We start from the raw sequence: 17,011 nt of genomic DNA on the forward strand, positions 1-17,011 counted from the left end.
GGTTCGAATTCACAGGAGACAATCATGGAGAAGTTTCCACACAAAGGTCAGAATTTTCGTTGGGAGTTTTACTTATGAATTGTTTGAGCGGTTTTAAAACCAATTAGGTTGTGATTGGTTACGAGAGATTGAGCATAAAGCAGCACAATAAATGGTCTATGAATTTTGGGAATTTCTATATCTATATTGATATATAATATGAGCCAAGAGCTTTTAATTGGTTAGCACTTCTTGGTTTTTTTAACATAGACATTTAGAGTTCAAACCTCTTCAGCCCCAACTATTGAATTATAAAAAATATATCGAGATATAATTTGTTATAATGGGTATAATTTGCTTTGAATAATAGAAACGTCTGGCCAGCTGGACAAATCATAGTTTTTTTTTTTGTTGAGGGTGTGTTTATCTATAGATATGAAGGATTTAAAATGCTTCGCATAGGACAAAGGGCTTTCCTTGAGCCTTGTGGTTGAGTTGGCTTTATTTCCTAGTTGGGAAATTATCAAGGTGAAAGTAATACTTGATTTTAGCTGTAAAGAGAAAGATACTTTCTAGAAAAGATAAAAGGTAGTTGGGAGCATTTAATATAATGAATGACAGCTTGTATCATGAGAAAAATAATAAGAAAAAATAATATACGAAAAATTATGTATGAGTAGACTTGAGTCAATCCCTTGGTTAATGTGCTCCAAGCTAATACATTGACTAACATGTTAGCAATTTATCAAAAATCACTCTTTTACTTGCTAGACCACTACTTCCCTTGTTGAAGACTTAGAATTGGCCATGGACTTAGGCCATCGGTAAGAAAAATTGAGTGTCAACTCAGTGGGTCTGATGCCATTATTTGAAGATGGCCTAAGTTGTTCGTGGTTGAATATGGGTATTGGGCTTCAAGCCTTGATGAAGTATACACCATTTATCCTCAATCTAATGTATATATAATTTTAGTATTAATTTTTAATTGAAATAAATTTATTTGTTTATTTATTTTTGATTGGATGCTGAGATTGTTGAGAATCAGGTCTTAGTCCACTAGAAGATTAATATTTTTGGTTATTGGCTTAAAAGAGAAAGAGAAGCAAAGCTCATGAGAAAATTTAAGTCTAAAAAGTAAAAACCAGTGGAGAAGATGAGGAGTGGAAATGAAAGAAATACGTTGAATAAGGGGATCGTTAGGAATTCCTTATTCTATTGAGTGAAGGGGTATTTATGGAGCATGGGGAGATAGCTTTAGCATGAATCGATCTAAGACCTAATAATAGACTTGCTAGCAGGTTGGCTTGTTAGGTCAGTTGAGGCAATGTGTATTAGGGAAGCAATCCCAACTGCCCTTAAACTAGGCAGTTAGAACGCCAACTAGTTATCTCCTTAGGTTGGCTAAAAAGAATAGTGTGTTAGGACAGCAATCCCAAGACGTAGATAAATGGAATAAGTCTAAAGACATTAAACTCTGTGTTAGGTCTGTTTGGCCACTCTTTTAGACTTGTGTTAGCTAGGCCATTGTGTTCAGGTCTGTGTTAGGTCCTTTAGTTTGGCCTTTTTTTAGGTTATTCTGTTAGGCCTCTTTTGTTATTAGGTCCTCTGCTAGGCCTCACGGGTAGGTCCTTAGGAAGTATTAAAATTTTGTTAGCAATTTGGATGTCTTTGAAATTGTCCCAATCCAATTTTAAAAGCATACAATAGGTAAACATGGGATTTAAGTCATCACACACACACACACACACAAAACTTGGGATTTACTTGGGATTACCTATGACATTTGCACGAGATCTTATGACTTCACTCACTTGTCACAAAACTTAGCATTTACATGAATAATCACTTATAAACTCAGTAGGGCAAGAGTTGGGTTCAGTGCACACCTATTGAGATGTGGATACATGACAATTACTTGACATGTTCCAAATTCCAATTACTTTAGTGCATAAGAGTATTGAACCCAATAGACCACTATAAAAAGAGACCAAATTACGTCATCTTCAATTGAATCATCCAATGCCTTTTAAGTTTTAGTCAGATGTATAACACATTATGTTTACTGCCTTTGAGTCTTTAACCTGCTTGAACTTTGCTCATGAATGACATGAGATTATCCAAGCAATTTGTAGGACGTGTCAAAGAACTCTTAAGACTCAACCTCAAACTTGCTAGGTAAAAAGTTGGAGGGCTTACTAAACAGCTCTAGGAGTGGTTGTAAAATAATTACATTGAACCATATGTTAGGAGTGGTTGTAAAATAATTACATTGAACCATATGTAGGGACAAAGCTAGGACTTGTATTTGGGGGGGGGGGGGGGGAACATTAACAGAATTTTTTTCATGAAAATCCAAGCTACCATTCAATATTAAAGAAATATCAATAAAAGAGAAGATACAAAATAACCATTTTTCAATATTTTTTTTTATTAATACATTAGAACTTCAATCTATGTCATCTGTTTCATGATGGAACTCGACATTTATTTAAATCCCAAAAATCACATATAATTTATTTTGTAATAAAATTTGCATCTCTCTTTCCCTTTTAATATACACTATCAAAGAGTCTAATAGAAAATGACATTCTAATTGAGTAATTATGTTGATCATAGTTGAATAACAACGTTGATCCCATTAAAATTTGAATAGTTTCTTAACTAATCAACTAACAAATTAAAAATTAAAAAAAAAAAAAACCCTAGTGGATTTTAACTCCGCCAAACACAAAGTTCACTAACTATTATTTATTACTTTTTAATAACTACTACTATAGTACTACTTTGCTTTTTTGAACATAATACCACAAAGTAAATAAAATAAAATAACCCCATACACTATAACACACCACAAGCATCGTAAGTCCGTAACTCACCACACTAACACAGTAACACCACATATTCACTAACACACTCTGGGAGTCAATCTAGTCTTTAAAGACCCACCACTCACATAAGAAATGCTATCAAATTTCAAATAGAGAAAGAGAAGTCTAGGAAAAAAACAACAACAACAACAACAACAACAACAGAGACACCAGAGAGAGATGCAAGCTCACAAGTTGCAACATAACATTTAAATGGTCACCCACTTTGCCTATCTCTAACCAGTTCCTGATGTTTTCACTTTGCCTCCTCACAGAGTCATGTCTCGGCCTCCACAAGCGTCTCTGATTAAGATTTTTCTCTCTCTTTTTTTTTTTTTTTTTTTGGAATTTGATGGAATGGGTTTTGAATTCTGTTGTGGTATTGAGTTCAGATTGATTTTGTTTAAATTTTTCAAGGGCTGGGTCTAAAGTTGGTTGATTCGGCTAAATTTTCTTTAGCTTTTCTCTTGGTCATTTTGTGGCTGGGCTAATTTTTTTGAACTTAATAATTTGTATTTTGGGATTCTAGTCTCTAGATCAGTAAATAGATTTTTTTTTTTTAGGCTTCTTCTTTTTGTTTAAGAGGGCTAATGATTTTGTTAAGGGTGCAAGTGTAATTTTTTTTTTTGGCAAAATTGCTTAAAAGACAAAATTCAGCTATAAAATTGGTGAGGCTATAACCTTGCTAAATATCTTTTTTATTGAAGACGAATTTTGACAAATTCATCAATGGATTACATTTTTCTCTAATATTTTCCATACTTGCAAAATTTTTAAAAAATTAAAGATCAATAGCTATGTCATCAATAAACTATTTTAACTGCAAGTTTTTGTAATTTAAAGTTTTTCATAAAATATAAACTTATAGAGTATATAGTAAATAATATCTGATTGCAACAAAATTTGACAGGTATATAAAAAGCATAAAGAACATTTAATTCAATAATTAAAATTTTAAAATATGTAGTAATATTTATTTTATTGAATAAGATTACGACAAATTTTATAATCTATCTTCAATAAATTTTATAGATAAATTTTGTCCTTACTAAAATAAATTATTATAATACACTATTAACTTTTGCCCCCAAAGCCAAAAATGGCTCCGTCCCTGACCATAAGATACAAGAAGAAATATAAAGTTCATTTTTTTATTATACGATTTACATGTAGATGATGAATGGCCCTTCTTTTGTAGCCTGCATAATTTCTGATTCTTCCCTCGCTGGGCTTTGATTAACTTGGGTTGGGCTTGGGCCACATCAGTTTTTTCAAGCTGGAATATGATGGTTGTGGTGCTAGTATTCAACGGACTAGATCGTATGGATGTTTACAAAGTGATTTAAGGTTAGATTCTCATGATCCATTCCGGGTGAAGAGATTAGTAAAGAACAAGAGATTAACGATTAAATTCTATGAAGGTTTGGCGTTGAAGCCTTTATTTATAACCCTATACCATCCTTTTAGATTTTCTGTTATTGTAATCATATCCCCTCTAGTTTGAAATAAAATACTCTCCTTGAAATTTAAATTATTTAGTACATACACGTACTTTTTCTAAGTGACTTTTTTTTAATTAAAAATTTTAAAGAAAAAGTTTTTAAAAAAATTAAAGCAATTTTTCAATCAATAAGGGAGGTTAGTGCAAATAGTTTACATTTTACAAAAGTTGAGTGTTTATTCCAAACTAGAGGAGAAGTGAGTACAATAACGAAAAACCTCAAAATATAGGTCAATGCAATTTTCCCTAAAATATTACTACATTAGGGTTTTGTGTGTGTGTGTGTGTGTGTTGTTGTCGTCAAATAGAAGAATAGGCAAACATAAAATATCACACACAATCTAATTAAAAACCAATTCTACAATTTGTTTTACACCAACTCCTGATTGAATCTAAACTATATTCATAATTTAAATGATGTTAGGATTGAAAAGTGTTTTTCATTTATAATTATTCATTGACGGTCTATTAAGTTTGAAGCATTGTCATATGAAATTCATTAAGCACCCAACAGCCAATCATCAAATCCCTAATCCAATTTCAAAAAGGACAATATTTGGCTTCAAAAATGTTTGGAGCTATCTTCTCTAACCACCATTGGCTGCCATAACCACAACTCACCAAAATCGGCCCACTGCAACCCATCAAAATTAAACCACAACCACCAAAAAAAAAAACCCACAGCAACAACCCAAAAAAATCACCACCACAATAACCACCTCCACAACCAAAACCATTGCTGCAACCATAACACCACCACCTCTCAAAATAGAGCCAAGCCACCACATTCACATTGTAACCCAAAGGCCACAATCGGACCACCCAAGAAACCCAAGGCCAAAAAACCACCAATATTGAACCACCACTAGTTGATCTCCACAATGCTATCTCAGAGAGAGAGAGAGAGAGAGAGAGAGAGAGAGAGAGAGAGAGAGAGAGAGAGAGAGAGAGAGAGAGAGAGAGAGAGAGAGAGAGAGAGAGAGAGAGATATTAAAAAAATAAATTTTTTTTAGCACAATAGTTTGTATGCTTCAACTAATAGAAGTGTATGAACATAAATGCTAAATTTTATTAGCTTATGCAATATCTAATGATAGGGTGTTTTTGATGTTTGGTGTGCCAAATGCTAAAAAATTAGCATTTGGCACAATTAATGCTAATTCTTTGAGTTAAAAGATTTTTAAAAACTAAAAATAAAAAAAGATACTGTATTGATTATCTTATCTATTTATTAAAAAATAATTGAGTATCTTAATTTTAATGGATTATCTCTTAATACACGATTAAAATAAAAAGATAAATCTTAGAATGCTGATATTATCATCACAAGCTTGTGAAAGAGGAAAAACTAAAAATTGAGATACTTATTGTATTAAGTAAAAGCTTTATATTGTACCGTGCACTCTACGCAAGCCATAATGAGAAGCAATAGTCAAAGAGAAAAATCTCCTTCAAGAGGAGAGTGTATTCAGAGATACTCCATTTCTTCTCACTAGGAAAAGAAGGATTTTTATTGAATCAAACTACCCATTGCTATTGACACTTGAAATCCATTGATGAATCAACACAGCCCAACTTTTCTCCATGAGGATTCAACAATTTCAACAACTCAGTGGCCTTCTTCTTTACAGTCTCATCACAACCAACCTGCAAGAGAGCCAGAAGCTTCAGAAAAGCACCAGCTTGAAGTGCCTCAACTAAAACACTGTCATCATCATCTTCATCCCTCTTAGCATTCTTGCACAGCTTCCATAGAGAGTGCACAATGAAAACTCTGTTGCCATCTCTGATATCCTCAACATCTTCTTAACCAAAAGAGGCATAGTTAGAGCATTCTTATGCCAAGATACATCTAAAGTATTAATTTTTTCTTGAATTCTATTTGTTTTGTATTTTTCCTTTTTTGATAAACAAAAGAATATCTCAGTTCTATTGTTAACTAGTTGCTAAACTGTGCGATGCACGTGATAATAAAATAAATATTAAAACTATTTAGTTTACTTGAAGGTACTAAGATTTGAAAATGATAACAAAAAACTTATGCTACATGAATATATAGTTAAATTCATTACTATAAATGTGAATTTAAATTTGCTTTGAACAATCCTTTTTATATGAGATTAGTGAAAAAGGTTCAAATCATTATTATTATCTGCAAGGATACAATGGTAATGATATAGAAGATGGTCGAAAAACTTCTTCAAATTGGTTAATAAATATAGGCCCAAAAAATTAAATCTAGAAAACATTATGTCCTCATACTGCAATTAGAAAAGTAAGATTATGATAATTGGTGAGTGTCAAATGAATGTGGCGGCACTTATAAAATTAATTTATAGGTTGAAAGTTTCAACTCTTATATCTTTAAACAAGAGTTCTTATTTAATTTGAAAATTGCATAAGAAATTTTAGAGCAAACCCTTTTTTTATAGGAATTTTAGAGCAAACCTTATTTTGGGTCCTTACATCTATTGGTCCTAATTTTCAGAACTTTTATTTCCTACCCAACACTGCAAGTTTGATTCCAGAAAAGAAAACACATGCCCCATTTAAGATAGAAAATTGTAAGTTTAAAAAAGGTAAAGGGAAAAACAAAGTGAACATGAGATAAATGAAAAAGGAACATGCTATTATGTCTACACTATCATATAAATCACCAACCCAAGTTGAAGCTTAAGCCTATTTATAGAGAAGATGATATAATATCCATTATTTGCTATGACACACCAAAAAAAAAAAAAAAAAACCCTCATTGCTTAAAGCTTTTTAAGTTCCAAAAGTGATGTTTCCCCAATAGCTCGACACTATTATTACATCCCATAACACGTTAATCATCTACTATTACAATAGTCCTTCCTACGCAAACTTCATCCTCACCTACAAATGAGCTTTTAAGAGAAGAAATACCTCATATTCTCATCATTCAAATGGTTATCTGCAGATAGAAACTAAACCCAATGCAAGATCTTTATCCAACCTATTTAAACTATCCATAAAATTCAACTTAGACATTTCATCAAGCATGTGGAGTAAACTTTAAAGAACAAATAAATGATACCAAGAAAATAAATAATCTTCTCAGCTAATGGCACAACAAAAGAAAGGCACACCCCAAGAATTAATATTTCCTTATACTTCATTGCTTTGTTAAATCTTTTTTATAAAAAAAATATATCTAAAAAAACCTACAAAATAATCTACAATTTCAAACCAAATTTATAGTGCATAATATCACTAATCCAGAAAAATAAACATGCACATTAGACAAAACTCAAAGTCAAAAAGATTCTTAAACCCAAAAAGGGACTCTGCCCTCATTCACATAAACAACAAATAAAACAATAATAAAACGATAAGTTAGTCTCTATTTGCAACAACCTCAGAATGACTTCGTGTGATATGAAACTCGGTGTTATAATGTGTGTGTATATATATATATAATTTTTTTTTTGATACAAGGTGTTATAGTGTGTATATATATATAATTTTTTTTTATACAAGATAGAATTTTACTCTAGAATTATCCAAGTGTATGTGTTATATATACAAGATAAAATTCAACTCTAGAATAATCTAAGTGCATGTGTGTGTGAAGTTCCCTCCTGGAAACTTGAACCCCGGCCCTTACCCTCCGAACTCCACAAACACTTATACTTGTGAAGTGACCATCGCACCAAGGATGTGCAGTGGTGTTTTATAGTATATATAGATATATAGGTGGGTAGTAATGTCATTATGTCACCAATGCATTAATTTCACATCTTCTTTTTAATAACAATTAAGTTGACAAGTTTTGGTTGGCTAGACTCATCATTAACATCATTTTTTTTTACAAACTAATAGCAACTTCCAACTTCAGAATTTGTGAAATTTTTGGTGCCTCTGAACTTATTGATTACAATAACTAAGCGCAAGTGACTTTTGATGCAACATGCACTCCATTTATTTCACTGAAAAATATTTTATGAAAAACATCCTTTACCCCAAAGAAGCGTTTGACCCAATGCTTTATTTCTCTGTCCTAGTTGATCCCAATTCTTTTTTTCTTTTTTTTTTTGAGAATGTAGTTGATCCTGATTTGACATTAGAAGTATATTGATTTTTACCCAATAACCAAATACTTTTGTCTGTAAATATTGCATATTTGATTCATTCATAAATCTATTTTCTTCCCTATGAGTGTTAGTCTCAATAAGAATGCAATAAAACATTTTTAGCATTTTACCATATTTTACACTAACCATAAAATTCTTTGTAAAATTTTGTAAACGTTTTACCTTAAAAAATTAGTAAGATATTTTACAAAAATACATAGTGGCTCCCTCCCTCCATCTAGTGGTTGGGTTGCTAGTTCCGCCAGTTTGGTGGTCAAAACCGATGACTGTGCCGTCATTTTTTGTTGTTTGTACTTGAAAAGTTTTACATGTAGTACCAAATACTAAAAAATATTTTATAGCGAAATAAGTGGAGCACAGTACAACTATGAACATCATCTACATTGGCACAATAAACCCAATATATATATATATATATATATATATATATATATATGTAATATTCAAACAAAACTAATAGCTAACCCATGTTTGGTTGCTTCTAGGAGACTAAAGAATACTTTTGGTCCTTAAAAGTTTGAGGTTTTTTTTTCCCATTTTAACTCTTTACATTTCTAAATTTTCATTTTGACTCTTTATATTTGATTCAATTTTTATATTAGCACTACCAGTAGTGGAGCCAGGGTTTAAGTAAACAAGGGGAGGGGGGGGGGGGAAATCATAAGGCAACTTTGGAAACACGATTAAACTAAAATATATAGTAGACATCTAAAATAAATAAACTAATACAAATTTAAAATGTAATATAAATGTCAGGGAAAAAATAATATAAATGTAAACTGTAATTTTCTTTTCATACCTATGCTAATTTACTTGGTTCCCTTGATAAATTTTCATATTTTGAAGTCAATACATGATTTCTTTATTTTCAATAATTTTAATTTTTTTTTCTATATATGTAGCTAAGAAATCGTTCATCTATTCATCAACCATTCATTTTTTAATCAATTTTTAACATTTCATTTCTAAAAGGTCTCAAAGTTCAATACCGAAACAAAGAATTTGAAACAATAAAAGAGTCAGAGAGATTAAGGGAAGAAAAAGATTAGTGGAAAAATGCAAGCATTAGAGATTTAATGTCATGAAAAAATAAGACATAATTTGAAAGTATGGATATTTAGTAAAACTTTATTGATAAAAGTACAAGTGTGTAACACATCTCATGACAACACAACTAGTTCATGCATGTGCTGCTAGTGAATAATAAGCCACCTCATAAGGCACTATCTCCCACAAACATACATGATATAAGCTCCGTAGAATGTAAAATCTCAGTTACTCAAACTTCAGGTAGTTGATAGATACATATTTAGCAGCTCCTTGTATTAGAACATTGCGGTAACCAATTCTAATTCTACAGGTTTCTCGAAAGCTGTTAAGTAGCTTTTTGTTTTCGTTTTAATATGTATAAATCAAACTATCAAATTTGTGTCATTTACGTTGTTATAGAAGGTTAGGGGGCAGTTGCCCCCCTTGGAACCCCCCAACCCCTCCCGCGGGCTCTGCCCCTAAGCACTACCATCCATTTTATTAGTAAGTTAATGGTCCATAATATGTTTTTCTACCTCCAACAATAAAATTCATATATTTCACATCATTTTAGAACTATAATTTCATAAAAGTAAAACAATTAAATATACCAACATTCGAGTAACCTAGTTGGTAAGATACCGGGACAATAAATCTCAGGACTTGAGTTCGAGCTTCAACAACTAACTATGTATTGGTGCCCTTTATATCTCATCTCCATCCCAACACAATCCAAAAAATAATAAGTGAGTTTTACACAGACCGCGAGTATAAGGTCTCGCTTGGAAACCGGTAGGATGCTATTATAGTCACGACCAGGTAGGAAAACCACATTAGTCACCCCCCCCTTTACCCATTTTTTGTTTACCATTAAAAAAAAAAGTTAAATATGACAGGAACTTAATAATCAGAATACTAAATTAACGACATGACCAATATGAAACGAAACCAAATGTAAATGGTCAAAATAAACATTTTAAAATGTAAGGGGTCAAAAAAAAAAACTCCAAACTTTAAAAGCCAAAAATATATTTATAAAAAAAAAAAAAAAAAAAAGAGAAACAAAAATCAAATCTTTGTCTTCGCTCATCATTCATCAAGCTACCGTTTCACTCACCAACTTCCTTTTGCCACCCAGTTGAGTCTCACCTACCAAGTTGTCATTGCCCATCAAAGCACCCATCTTGCCAAGGGTAACCCGATTTGAGGAGGGAGAGGCTCTTGAGAATAGAAAGAGAAAAAAAGAAAGGAATAGGAAAGAAAATGGTTATTTTTTTAAGAAAAATAATTTCTTATATTCAAAAACAAGATATATATATATATATATATATATATATATATATATATATATCAAAAGTGAAATAAATCAAAACTAGATCGATGTTGGTACTTAGAATTATTCTACAATCACTCACAACAAAATCTCATAATATTTTCACAAGAAGTTGAGATAATTGTCCACTATAAATTAAATTAATATAAAAAAAAATTATACACAAACTCACCTCAACTAAAACAAAGTTATTGTGAAAATGTTATAAGATTCTATTGAGTCCATAAATATTCTCGAGCACTCAATAACAACTCGCTTGATGAAAGTGGATGGAAGAATTGAATTGATATGAAATGAAAGTTTTTCAATGATGGGCTAGATATTGAACCACAGAGTTACTCGATCGGGTTCAAAAAAATCTTCACCATCGAAAGAATTAATTGGGCCTAGGTTCAGATAATGGGCTACAGGCTGATGTGCCATTTTGAGTCATTCTTAAAGTAAAAAACAGAGGTACTTTAAAGTTGAGCCCATTTTAGGGGATCATCAATTGCATGCATTGTGGATCAGAAATAGCTTAATGGGCATCAATCAATTTTCTTCATTACAATTTTGAAGGAACTTTTTTTAAAATAAAAAATCAAGAAGCCCGTATCTCAAAAGAAAAAAAATAAAAAAATAATAATAATCCGATTTTTTTTTTCTTATTTAAACCCCTTGGTTACAAAGTGTTCTAATTATTTTTTAGTGGGGTATGGTATAAATAATTTTATAATAACCTTGTCATAATTAATACAATTATACATGACAACCTTTTTGTGTCAACGATTATTCTCAAGGTTGGAAGGAAAATTATTAGGTACTCCCGGAGTTCTATAAATGCGTACTCTCCCATCTCATATAAATGGTGGATCCTACCATAAATTTAATTAGTGAAACTCATCATTCATGTTAGAGGAGATAATACATATATATGGTACTCCAAGAGTACACAATAATTTTCCAGGTTAAATATTCAAATTGTAGATCAATTTTGTACTGCCTTGAGACCATTTTAGTGGTTAAAATTAAATGAATATGAGTATACCTTTGCTTATATCACTCATGTTCATTTAAATTTTTTTCTATTGTAATGTAGTAAAATCTTAGTCTAAACTCTAAACTCTCACAATAAAAGGATTTATTTTTTTATAAATAATTTCAACTTATGGTATTTGTTCGTGATGATAGCTCTTTATCGTCAGACTAAGACACTAATTGGTCATAATGAGTATACCTTTGCTTATATCACTCATGTTCATTCAAATTTCTTTTTATTGTAATGTACTAAAATCTTAGTATTCGTTTAAATAATGTTGAAAAGCACGGTGTTTGCGTCTGCGTTTCACGTTTTCTTTTTTTTTTCTTTTTTTATTTTATAGGAGCGTTTCACGTGGGATTATGTTTTTCCAGTGGGTCTCGTGTACTGTTCACAAGACCCGCAAGTACTTTATTTAGAAAAAAAAAAAAAAAAACTTTAAAACTGAGTCCCACAATACTATTTACACATTTAAATTTTATTTTGTTACAGTATTTTCAGTTTTCAGCAAAATAAGCCGTATCCAAATAGACCCTTAGTCTAAACTCTAAAATCTCACAGTAAAAGGATTTTTATTTTATATATAGATAATTTTAACTTATGACTTCTATTTTTTATGATAGATTTTTATTATTAAACTAAGATATCAATCAGTTTTTGATATAAGTAAAATTGAATTCTAAACTTCTTATTTAATCATAAAAACTTTTACTAATTAAAGTATCTGAGAATTTCACCGTAAAAAGACTTGGCTCGTCCAAGAAGTCCTTATTTGTCAGTAAAATTTTTGAATTTCCCCCCTCTTTTTTCTTCTTCCTCATTGTGGTAAAAACTTAAGATACCATTTTTTTTTTTTTTTTTTTGCTAATCTAAAGATACCATATTATCCACACAGCTCTGCTGCAACTATTAATGTGCCTCATTCAATGCCTTGACTTTTTGACAATGAATGTAAGAGCAGCAGGATAAAAAAAAATGTAAGAGCAGCAGTCGGCCCACCCGGGGAGAAATTATAAGGTCCCAGGCGGGACCATATCTGGCTCCAATTTCACAAATCACAATACATTCATTAACACACAATATAAATATTTTTTTTATCGTATGTCACACCCTTTTTAATTTTTTCCTTTTTCTTTTTTAAGTATGATAAAACTTATATTTATGACTCTTTCTTTCATGATAATTACTCTCTATCACCATGCATGCGATTTAAAAAAAAAAAATATATATATATATATATATATATATATCACCGTACACAAAAAAAATCACTAGATTAAAACACTAATTAAATTTTAGTATATACATTTGAACTCCAAATCTAGAAAAAAAAAATTAACTAGTTGAGTTTTTCATTTTTTTGGAGAAACAAACATATACACATAAGAGAGAAAGAAAAAGAATTTAATACAAAAGTACACCATAAACTCTACTAAAAAAATTACTAATTAAGCGACTTACATATATCACATCATTTATATCCATGTATCTAATGTTTAATTACTTTTTTTTTATTTAGAATCAAGCTCTTAATTACTATGCATGTGTGTTTTTTTTCTTTCTGTTTTTTAAATGAGAGTGCATGCGTGCGTGAGAGAGATAAGCAGGCAGGCAGTGCAGTGATATGCACACAAACAATCATTTCCTTAATCCCAATTTGGCAATAAACAAATCAATAAATTGTTTGATTCAACTCAAAGATCGCTAAGATTAAGAGACAAACAACATTGATTCCAGTCAAAACTCCGGGAAAATCACGGAGCAATGTATTTATAAAATTATGCCAAAGTGCCTTGATATTATTAGTGCGTTTGTGTTGAATATAAACAAAATACAGAATTGGTCCATGCCTTTAAGGACAAAACAACATTCTTAACTCTTCTGTCTTTGTGTCTCAAATTGTGGAATGTTGTCAAGGATGTTTCTGAAGCAATTCGATTTTGAGGAACTTAAAAGGCCCTTGTACTTTTTTCTATATACAATGTAGGGTCCCTCCTTAGAATTTTGCAGTTATTAAGCTTGGTCTAATATGGTTCCTAGCAAAACATGGAAGCAGGAATGAGCATTAGTTGTCTTTTTAGACTTAAGTTTCCCATTTACCTGATTTCCTGGACTCTGTTATGTCAAAGTGTAAAATGTTTATCCTTTTGTTGTTGAGAATTTTATTATGTTTCTAGGAACTTAAATTTTTTTGGCTCATAACATTGCTTCTTGGGAAGCATTTGTAATTGGGATGAACCTCATAACCATCTCTAATTTACCTGATTGAATCTTCTGCCAAAAGGTAGAGATGGGTTTAAGCATGTTTCCTCTATTTTCTTCTTAATACAATTATTCTTAAATATTAAAAAAAAAAGAATGAGTACTAGCATTGAGTTTCAAACCACTATTTTGCAAGTTTTTTTTTCTTTTATTAAATAAATTTTTTTGTATGGATTTGGAATAAAGAGAAATAAGAGGAGAGCAATCAAGGGAAATAAGGGGGAGAGCAAATCACCAAAATTTACTAAAATTTAATACATTCCAATCACATTCTTCTCACTTCTCCTTTACCTGTTCTCTCTCCAATTATAATAGTATTTTTTTTTAGAAACATAATATTATTATTATTTCAACTGTCTCATATAGTGTAGGATATTTCTAAATCAGTTTGTTAAATACTATCCATTACCACACAATGACAAGTTAGTTCATTAGGACAATATATGAAAGATCTTGAATTAACTCATTTGTTCAATTAGATAATTTAGAATTTGTGGATTCCAGTTGACTTAACCGGTAAAGTTTTTAATGGTTGAATTAAAAATCTGAGGTTCAATCTCTGCCTATACCAAAAACCAATTGATATTTTGGTTTGATGATAAAGAGCTATTATCAAAAGCGGATGCCATAGGTTAAAACTATCTTCAAAAAAAAAATTGCATAGTATCAATATTGTGTTGAAATATATGCCTTCCTAAAAAAAAAAGTTGAAATATATGCTTTTTTTGAGAATGAAGTTGAAAAATATGCTAATTGCTTTTTCTTCCCTTTTCCCCCTTGAAAATGTATCTTATGTATCCACTATATATAGCGCATAATAATTCTCACAACCCCCTCCCCCATGTCTACTTCCCTTTTTTTTTTTTTTTTTTGGTGCCAAATTATGAAAGAATCCTTCTTTTATTTTTGGTAAAACCTCACTTATAATGAATCCATTTATCCTAATAAATCAAATCTCTAATCTTTCTTTGAATAAAATAACCATTTGACTGTAAAGATTCATTAACAGACAATAGATTTATAAGCATGATAAATTATTACTTGTTTCAATAGTTTAAAAAATAATATATTTAATTATTATTTTAATATATAGGGTGTGTGTTGTATAAGTTGTTTACAAAACAATGTTTTGGGTTTAAAATTAGTGTTTGTAAAAAAAAATTACGCCAAATTGTTGTTATAAAATAGTGTTTTAGGTTTTAAAAATACATTTTTAAGCTCTCAAATCATCTAACCAAACGAACTCATGCTAATTAATCATATATAAAGTTCATATAAAAAGCAAGTCAAGAAGATGAGATCATGTGTCAAAAATGTTTTGGAAGCGAGTAAGGAGGTTCATTATAGATTTTGCATATTATTCAATTCAATATAAATCTTATACTCCATTAATTTGAAAAAAATACAAAGACCCTCATGATCACTTTCTTGACATAACCTCATTTAATTATTATTTTCCTTTTTTGGATTTATATAAGTGGTCAAAAATCAAATACAAAGACAAATTTGTGGGTCCAAGATCACTATAGCACAATAGTATAGTCCTGCAAACATGGATTGGCTGCAGGGATTTGAGATCAAAAGCAATATTTAGGGTATTGCACCTGATGTAATTCCTTTGAATGGTTGAGATTGATAGTTGCAAAAATCAACTTTCAATCTCAACCATGGATTCAAAAAAGTTTAAAGAAGTAAAAAGTGAAAGTTAAGAAGGTGAAAAGTGAAAAAAATTTGTGAATGAAAATGGTGAGTTGCACCCGGAACAATACCTTAGGTATTGCACTGGATCCTACTCCTGGTTGTGGGGTTTGTCTAGTTAAGTTTCCTACAGAGGCCAGACAGGTAGACACAGATTATAGTTGTTAGCAATGATATTTGTATTTAGGATTAAGCATTGGTACAACCGTGCAGCTCAATTTGGTACAAAGTGATTGTGGACAAGTAGTGAACTAGGGTAGTGAGGTTTTGCACTATGAGTAGATTTGCTAACACCTAAGCAACGCCAACTTGAGTTCTTTTTTATTACTTCTATTAGTGTTATTTTAAGTCTTCCTCTACCTCTTTTTTGTTTTCTCAACTTGAATCAACTCCCTCTTTCTTATTGATGCATCTCATCTAAACATGACTAAACCATCTCAAATGACTCTCCCTCATATTTTCATCCTATTCCTATTTTAAGCAGATTTCCTCATTTTAGATCTTATATTTTCATGTATTTTCACTAATCCATCTTACCATTCTCATCTCAACACAAGTGCTATCCCTTTCACAAAATTAAATACACATAACAGTTTGTTCTTTATGAACTTTCAACACAAGTGCTATTTTTATAACTTTCAATTAGAAGGCAACTATGGAAGAGGTTGAACCTCTATCCCAGGTTAATCTGATTCAATCTCACTGTGTGCCTACTTGTCTATGTTATATCGAAGGATATGACCATAAAAATAAGGTTAGTTCACCAACAAACTGTAAATCTTTTTCCTTAATTTGGATAGGAATAATGAATTCAAGTATTTTAGTACATGCGCATTACTCCAACGTCACTAAGAGCTATTGGCCTATTAGAAGAAATCCAGATAGAGTAAGAACTAAGAACTCCAAATTAACAATGCTGACCAAAGATACAACGTTTTCCAACCTTATATCCCATAAAAAACAAAAAACCACATACACACACAAATATAAAATCTTCAACTTGGTTGGCACCGTTCTTGACAAGGAAAATAGCACACCTATTTGGATTTATGGTTAGCTATTAATTATATTATGTTATTCCCTGTTACCAAAAATATAAGGAAAACAAATAAAAGCTATTTCCAGTTACTAAAGAACATAGGTAGTTTGTTCACTTAAGTCTAAAGTACCGCAATGGTTCACATAAGCATATATGTTTATGCCACTCAG

Source organism: Castanea sativa, chromosome 3 (genome assembly GCF_040712315.1).
Source record: "Castanea sativa cultivar Marrone di Chiusa Pesio chromosome 3, ASM4071231v1".
In the NCBI taxonomy this organism is placed as follows: domain Eukaryota; kingdom Viridiplantae; phylum Streptophyta; class Magnoliopsida; order Fagales; family Fagaceae; genus Castanea; species Castanea sativa.